Here is a 9,672-nt window from a genome sequence, read left to right on the forward strand (position 1 = left end):
AAATGGAGGGTCATGGCTTGGACCCAGATTTTCTGACTCAAATCAACTTCTCTTTCCACTACCCTGAAATTGTGTTATAATAATTGAATAGATCTTTTTTTAATACCAAAATTATACCATGTTCTTTAACTATGCGTTTTGATTTCTGGCACAAAACATGTTTATTTCTAAACCACCTATTATAGTTTTGCCTAGGTCTTAAACAGATACCAAATTAATACATTGGAAGGAGATAAATTTCTCCCTGCCTTAATTAATACATTGGAAGGAGATAAATTTCTCCCTGCCTTAAACACTGTATATTCACATTAGGAGAGATGACTGCAGGAGAAGAGAAAGTCAAGACATTTGTGGATCTTTAGTTTGGCATTCAGTGGGACATTGATGTAAACTTCTCATTTTTTTTTCTCAAGAAAAAATTTAACAAGAAGAGACAAAACTACTAAATTTAAAATTGCATTTAAAAATGCCATCCTCAAATAAACAAAAAAAAAGCTGTAGGCAAATGGATTTTCTAAACCCTGCCTCAAATCACATCTAGCTGAGAAGAAAACAGAAGTTTTAGCATAAAATATAGTTATTTGGGAGCCAATAAGATGCAGAAAACAAAGGTTAAGTAAGAAAGGACATTCTGAGCCAGAATAGTAATAAGTAGAAGTAGCAAGTCAGTGTATTTCAGCAAGGATACATTATTTTGTATCGTTTTTTTTTTTTTTTTTTCTTTAGAGACAGGCTCTTGCTATGTTGCTGAAGCTGGACTTGAACTCTGGGCTCAAGCGAGCCTCCTGCTTCAACCTCCTGAGGAGCTGGGACTACAGGCATATGCCACTGCACCCAGCTCTTGTATGGAATTTTTATATGGAATGTGTAATGCATAAACTATTCAAATTGCTGAATGCTTGTGAGGTATCCATTGCACCTGGAAATTAAACCAGGCTATCTCTTCATATAAAAGTAGAGAAAACACTAAACAGGCTAAAGAAAATTACCTCTCTACCCTTGCCTCCTGCTTTCTGTTAGTCTTATATGAAGCTTTTAAGGGATAGTCAACTGCACAAAAGCAACATCTGCTTGGCAGATTTCCTTTAGTCCTGGTGCCCACCATTCCGTTCTATCTCACTGAACATGTTTATTGGAAAGTATGAGCAGATTCCAGTGGAAGCACAGATGCATTTATTTAAGTAACTGCTTGCTTCTTTGGAACTGCTTTTTTAAAATGAAGGCAAGAGTTTTGGGACTGGTTACAATGGGTGGTAATGCCCACTTGTGGGAAATGTTGAATGATGGATAATGTAACAGGTGCAATGAGAATCTGGCAGAATGGAAAATGTTCTAGATTTAGCTCCCTTGCATTCATGTCCAGGGAATGATTAGCACGTTGGCATGACAATATCAGTAAGTCATTTATTAGCCAAAACACTCTCCGAGGTCAGAAGGTTAACTTTTGATTGTCTGTTGTGTTTATAAAGATCTGCTGACACAGGTCTTTGGGTTTTGCTTTTGAAGGTCATTTTCGGAATTAATGGTTTTATGGCTAGGAAAATGGATTTCAGTAAAAATCAAGATTGTATTTTTTAAAAAGACATTTATTGATTATTTAGTAATACATATAAATGGTTAAGATATATTTCTTTTCCCATATTGGTAGCAACTATTAGGTTGCACGTATATAATTGCAAATAGTTGACAGTTTTTACCTTAAGGCAATTTTATATGGTCCAACTGAATATATACTACATTTCAATTCAATCCAATACTTTAACAAATATTAAGTTCCTGATGAGGTATTATGTTAAGTGTTGAAGCTACAAAGCTGAACAAAATAGTCATGGGTCTTGTCTTCACAAAGCTTACAGTCTAGAAGGAGTGGCAGACAATTAAACCACTGCTTTGATAGCGGAAGGACGGTAACTGTGTGAATTCAGAGCAAGGGAAGCTAATCCATTTTAGAGTGGTCAAAAGAATCTTCCCAGAGGAATGAAAGCTAAGCTGAACTTGAAGGATGAGTAAGAGTTAAATGGAAGAGTAGAACAGGGGCGAAGAGGCTCCTGGTAATGTCAATAGCAGTGTGAAGACAGGGAGGTAAGAGCAATACAGTGTGTGACATGACAGGAGCTGAGCAACACTCAAAGAGTGGAGGGGGGCTGTGTAGAGAGATGATGCTGGGAGGGAAGAAAGGCCCATGGTGAAGAGAAGAATCTGATTATTCTGTAATAAAATATTTACCTCTCTATTCTGAAGACATCAAGGAACTACTGGACAAGGAGTGACATGATCATGACAGTGCTGTATAAAAAGGACCACGTGGTTGCTGTATGGAACATAGGTTGGAATCTGGAAACTCACCTAGGAGGCTGTTCCAGGAATCCAGGCAATAAAAGATGGTGGCCTGTACTGGGGCAGTGAACATGGGGATGAAACATGGAAGACTCTGCGAGCTGCTTAGGAGGCAAATTGATGGGTCTTGGTGATTTCAGGGTGGAGGGGGGGGGCGGGGATGGGTGACAGGGAGATAGGAAAGAGGATTGCTGTCTGAATGTAGAACTGCTTCTGGGCCACTAGAATTTTCACTGGCCACAGTGGTTTGACTTCTTTTTTTTTTAATTATACTTTAAGTTCTAGAGTATATGTGCACAACGTGCAGGTTCGTTACATATGTATACTTGTGCCATGTTGGTGTGCTGCACCCATCAACTCGTCAGCACCCATCAACTCGTCATTCGCATCAGGTATAACTCCCAATGCCATCCCTCCCCCCTCCCCCCTCCCCATGATAGGCCCCGGTGTGTGATGTTCCCCTTCCTGTGTCCAAGTGATCTCATTGTTCAGTTCCCACCTATGAGTGAGAACATGCGGTGTTTGGTTTTCTGTTCTTGCGATAGTTTGCTGAGAATGATGGTTTCCAGCTGCATCCATGTCCCTACAAAGGACACAAACTCATCCTTTTTTATGGCTGCATAGTATTCCATGGTGTATATGTGCCATATTTTCTTAATCCAGTCTGTCACTGATGGACATTTGGGTTGATTCCAAGTCTTTGCTATTGTGAATTGTGCTGCAATGAACATACCTGTGCGTGTGTCTTTATAGCAGCATGATTTATAATCCTTTGGGTATATACCCAGTAATGGGATGGCTGGGTCATATGGTATTTCTAGTTCTAGATCCTTGAGGAATCGCCATACTGTTTTCCATAATGGTTGAACCAGTTTACAATGTAAACTGCCAACAGTGTAAAAGTGTTCCTATTTCTCCACATCCTCTCCAGCACCTGTTGTTTCCTGACTTTTTAATGATTGGCATTCTAACTGGTGTGAGATGGTATCTCATTGTGGTTTTGATTTGCATTTCTCTGATGGCCAGTGATGACGAGCATTTTTTCATGTGCCTGTTGGCTGTATGCATGTCTTCTTTTGAGAAATGTCTATTCATATCCTTTGCCCACTTTTTGATGGGGTTGTTTGTTTTTTTCTCATAAATTTGTTTGAGTTCTTTGTAGGTTCTGGATATTAGCCCTTTGTCAGATGAGTAGATTGCAAAAATTTTCTCCCATTCTGTAGGTTGCCTGTTCACTCTGATGGTAGTTTCTTAAATGACTCAATGGACTCCAGTATCACAACTTGCCACCAGGTGTTGCTCTCCAACATCTGAATTCTAGCTTAAAAACTTTAGGAGGTTTTGGGCTATGCAATAGTTATTAGATTTTAGCTTTAACAATTCCAAAATGTGTGCGTGGAATTTATTTAACATAGAGGAATATCAGCAGAGTTTTGTTACTTGAAATCTGATGATAAAAGTTTCAATTTATAGTTCAATCCTATGGACATGGTAAGACTTTGGTCTTTAACTCAGTTCTGTGTTCTGCTTAGAGATGGTGTGGATTTGAATCCAGTAAAGCTAGAAAGGGGTGAAGCTGGTCCATTGTTAGAAGATTGATTCTTTGAAAAAAAAATAGGGCCTGGATTTTCATTTGACAGACATCAGCTCAATTAGATCAGTGCTTTCAAGATGGCTCTTTCCTCTAGACTAGGAGAAATGTGAAGAGAACACTTATTTATTGAGTGCCTATTTTTTTTCACATACTTTAAATTTTACTTTAGTCCCCACACCAACCTTTTGAAGTAGATCTTTGTATCTCTATGTTATAGATGAAGAAATCTAGGGCGAGACAGATTAATTGATGTGTCCAAGGTTACATAGCTGTCAAATAACACAACTGAGGCTTGATTTCAAAGCATACTTTTGCCTTCCACTTTATGGTGTCATCTCTGTCATGTCTCATACCCAAAGTATGTCATCATGCCCATCATGCACAGATGCATGATTAAAATAAAAGCTCTTTGATATCCAACTTCAATTTCAGTTAACTGTCTTCTAACACATTCATTTAATCAGCCATGGTAGCAATCTTGTTCAAGTAAGGTTAGTAGATTCATGTTGATAATGAGCTTGATAAATAAGTTGGTAAAAGGATACTGTTTCAACTGAAGACATTTTTGAAGCAGTTATTTGTATGTTTTAATGGATAAAAAGTAATTTTACTATAGGATCTTTTTGGGGCCTCAGTGCTCAGGGCAGATGGAATCCCGTCAATCAAACTTTCAGATAATAACAATTTAGCCACCAGAGAGAAAGAAGCAATGCCCATATTGATACATAGTAGTTTACAGAGCCACCGAACAGAAGCTATTATGGCTGCTTGTAGGACCACTGAGTGGGAAAGCCTGCCATGTTGCTGTTATGGCAGATATGATTATCTGGAGGCTGTCTGCAAGGAGAATCCACCCATAAGTGATTCAGAAGCTATCACATTCTATCAAGGAAAAAAAAGGTGGCTGGAGTCATTTGAGCCCCTTGAACAAAGAGGTCAGAACATGGTCAACTATTTTCAATTTCTTAGTGTAGACTGATAACTGTAATAAAGTCCACATGATTAGAAAAAGATGATGGAGCAATATTATTAAGTCAGATAGAAGAGGCTTCAAGAAAAAGAGTATTAGAGATGAAGAGGGTTTCTACATAACAATAAGGTTCAATTCACCAGGGAGATATAAAAACTTAAATTGATATACACTAGTATCATTTTTAAATACATAAAACAAAAGTTGACAGAACTGTAAAGAGACAACCATGCCAGACATATCTGGTAGGTGAGTGGGAGATTTTAATCTACTTTTCTCAGTAATTAATAAATAAAGCAGTTGAAAAATCAAAAAGGATATAGAAAATTCTAATAATACTAATTATGTTATTGGTCCAACAGACATTCACAGATCACTGCACCACCAGTCTTAGGAAATTTTGAAATATACTTTATGTAATTTATGGATTAAAGCAAAAATTATAGTGAAAAATAAAATACTGAGCAATAATGAATATACAACAAATAATTTATAAGAGACATCAAAACAACACCTTTAAGAAAATGTACAGCCATGAATGTATATATTAAAAAAAGAAGAAAGGCTAACAATTAAAGAACTAAGCATGCAACTTAAGACATTAGAAAAATAGCAGCAAAACAAATTTCTTCAACAAGGAGGAAGATTATAATAAAGATAGCATATATTAGTGAAAAGGAAAATAAAGATACCACAGAAAGACTCAAAAAAGATAATTGTTGTATTTTTGAAAAGATTAATAAATTAACAGTCTTCCTCTGGGAAGAACAATCAAAAAAGGAGAGAAGGCACAAATAGAAGTTGCTTGGGTGAACAAAACAGTATAACCATAGGTGATGTGGAGATTAAAAAGAAAGTTTAAGAACATAATGAACAACATTTTGCCTATAGATTTTTTTAAAGCCAAAATGCATCCTTTATTTGTTTGCTTGTTTTTTTGTTTTTGTTTTGGAGAAAAATAATTTGTTGGCTCATGTAACTGGATGTACAAGAATGGACTTAAGGCACGGCTCAATTCAGGGACTTATGTCATTATATCTGCTCCTTTCTCCTTCTCTTGACTCCACTTAAATTTTATTTTTTTTATTCAGGGAAAATATCCATATGCAAATTGTCATCTTTACCATTTCAAAATGTACAGTTCAGTGATAGTAAATACATTTATAATCTTTTTTTCCCTTATCATCTTCCCCCTTTCCCTTCCAGGCCTCTGGTAACCACCAATCTCTAACTCCAGGAGATTCACTTTTTTAGCTTGCACGTAGGAGTGAGAACATAGCTTGCATATATGAGTGAGAACATGTGTTTTTCTGTGCTTAGCTTATTTCACTTAACATGATGACCTCCAGTTCCATCCGTATTGCTGCAAATGACAGAATTTCATTTTTTATGGCTAAATAATATTCCACTGTGTGTGTGCATGTGTGTAGGTATATATACACACATACATACATACATATACATGCATTTTCTTTATCCATTCACTTGTTGACGGTCACTTAGGTTGATTCCATATTTTGGCTATTTGTGAATAGAGCTGCAATAAACATGAGAATAAGATATCTCTTTAATACATTAATTTTCTTTCTTTTTTTTTTTTGTGATGGAGTCTTGCTCCATTGCCCAGGCTAGAGTGCAATGGTGCGGTCTGGGCTCACTGCAACCTCTGCCTCCTGGGCTCAAGTGATTCTCCTGCCTCAGCCTCTGGAGTAGCTGGGATTACAGGTGCCTGCCACCATGCCCAGCTAATTTTTGTATTTTTAGTAGAGACGGGGTTTCACCATGTTGGCAAGGCAGGTCTAGAACTGCTGACCTTGTGATCCGCCTGCACTGGCCTCCCAAAGTGCTGGGATTACAGGCATGAGCCACTGCGCCTAGCATTAATTTTCTTTATTTTGAATGTATTCCTAGTAGTGAAATTGCTGGATCATCATATGAAAGTTCTATTTTTAGCTTTTTTGAGAAACCTCCATACTGTTCTCCATATTGGTTTTATGAATTTACATTCCCACCAATAGTGTGTGAGGGTTCCTCTTTTCCCACATCCTTACCAGCATCTATTGCCTGTCTTTTTGATACAAGGCATTTTAAGTAGAGTGAGGTGATATCCTGTTATGATTTTGATTTGAATTTTCCTAACGATTAGTGATGTTGTGTATTTTTTTCATATACCTGTTGGTCATTTGTATATCTTCTTTTGAGAAATGTTCAGATATTTTGACCATTTTTTTGATCGAATTATTTGTTTTGTTTTTTGCTGTTGAGACAAGGGTGATTAACTGTCACAATATGTAAGGATGGGTTGTTAAAAAATTCTATTTAAAAGACAAAAATGTACACTATTACCACTTCTATTCAACTTTATATCTTGTCTAACAGGCCAGAAAAGAGAAATAAAAAGTATAAAAATTTGAGAAGATATAGAAAGATTAGAACTATTTTTAAATGATATGACTTAACTCCCAAGGGTCTGTAGACAAATTATTAGACTTAATAAGAGTTTTACAAAGTTGCTTGATATAAGACTATTATACAAAAATCGAATACACTTCCATACATCAACAATGAACAGTTAAAAAACAAAATTTTAACATTTAGCATTTATAATAGTTTACAAAATAAAAGGTACCTAGGTAAAAATCTCATCAAAGATGTGTGAAATCTTTATAGAGGAAATGATGAAATTTATTGAAAGACATTTAAAAATGAACAGCCATATCATTTTCAAAGACAAGAAGACTCAATATCATTAAGAAGTAATCTATCTCCAAATTAGTCAATAGATTTAATACAATTTCAGTAAAAAAAGAAAGGTATTTTTGTGAATCTTGAAAAACTTACTCTAAAATAGAAACTGAGAAGCAAAGAACCAAGAATAGCTAATATATTCCTGAAGCACATGAGGTTGGGGAACTGATTGTAGTATAATATTGTAGATGACGTGACATTGGTGGATGGGTAGACAAATAGGCCAGTGCAACAGAATAGAGAGTCCAGAAACAGACACATCCATATAAGGAAAGATATAATAAAAAAAAGATATATTTCAGATCAGTGGTAAAAAATGAAGCACTCAATGGGAAATGCTGTCTTTATGGGAAACAGTGCATTACTACTCTTACCATATACAAAATCAGTTAAGGACCTAAATGTTAAAGATGGAAGTTTAAAACTTTTGGAAAAAAGTACTGGAGAATATTTTTATTTCCTCAGGGTTGGAAAGGCTTTTTCAAAAACAAAACACAGAGAGCATGTACATAAAGGAAATGACTGATAAATTAAACTATACATTACAAATAACTTCTGTTCATTAAAAGCACAGAAATAGGATGAAAAGGTGAGACACAACTTAAGAGAAGATAATTTCAACTCTACATAACTGGGCAAAGGCTTTTCTTTTGCAGTTCATACAGAGTTCCTAAAATCAGTAAGAAAAATATGGCTCAAGTCATTCAGTGATTCTTGAAGTGTCCATGGCAGACCCCATAGATAAATACTAGTGTAGGCCTTTAGGGTTTTGAAACAAAGCTCTGCCGCCCTCTTCTGATAACTAGTCTTCTTTTGAGAAACACCTGGCTTGCTAGTGGGCCTTAGTAGAAATTAAACATTGACCATGGGTCACCGAGTTACTACTATGTGATGTACCCACCATGAACACTAGGAGGAAGTTGCTGTGCTTCTGCAGCAATTCCTGTTATTTGTTTCCTGGTAAGCATGGTCCTGTTTCGTTTTTTTTTCCTTTCCATCATGGCAGCTTAGTAGAGGCCTCAAAATCTCTTCTCTAACTTTATGAGTGTTGAGAAGCAGGATGTGGTGGCTCAGATAGCATCAGAGGATTCCTTGAAGCCAGTAGTAGAGGTGGTGGCTACCCAGTCCCCTACTTCCTGATCATGCAGATTGTAACTGCTTTGGTGGACCAGTTTTGTCCCATTGCACAGGGAGTTGTTCCTGGAAGTTTAGTGTGTCAGTTCAGGTCGGCTGAGAAGCAGATGTCAAGATGGAAATTTCTCATGTGAGAGATTTATAGAGGAAAATGTCTGTGAAGAATAAAACCAGGAGGGAGCTGGAGTGGGCAGGGAGAGGTGCAGACCATGATGAGGCTCTGACATCATCCATAAAATGAGAGGGGAAGGAAGGAGGGTTGAGCAGGAAGAGACCTGGACTGCAGTGCAGCTCTGAGAAAAGTCTCGGCTAGGCTGATGCGCTGTACCCAAGCACAGCCTGCTTGTCAGAGGGGTCCTGCACTGGGCAGGAGGAACCTGGCTCTAGAACTCCCACTGTACTAACTACTCACTGGCTTGGAGTCACTGGTTTGGAGCAGGCTGTGTAAGGCGTGGTCTCATGTGGATGCTGGGGTAGGTGCTGAAAGTGGCAACTGCCAGTCAACTGATCTCAGGGCAGGTTCTTTCTCAAAGAGAGAGCTGAGCAGCACAGTCCCAGGGTTGTTTAACTCAGCCTGGAGGCTTCTTTTTCTGTTTTTCTAATAATTTTTTTTTTTTTTTTTTTTTTTTTTTAGAGCATCAAAATTCTGTTTCAAATCACTCATCTTAAACTAGCTTGTACAGTTTCTGTTACTTGTAGTTGAACCCTGACTAATGTAACTCCAAAGCTCAGCAGACTATCTGATGTATTGTACTTTCTAATTGTAATGTATTGTAGAGGATCAATAATATTTCTTGTATTAATTAATTTAAGCAGAACGGCTAAAGGTCTTTTAAGAAGCGAATATATATATATATATATATATATATATATATATATATATATATAT

Source organism: Piliocolobus tephrosceles, chromosome 10 (genome assembly GCF_002776525.5).
Source record: "Piliocolobus tephrosceles isolate RC106 chromosome 10, ASM277652v3, whole genome shotgun sequence".
In the NCBI taxonomy this organism is placed as follows: domain Eukaryota; kingdom Metazoa; phylum Chordata; class Mammalia; order Primates; family Cercopithecidae; genus Piliocolobus; species Piliocolobus tephrosceles.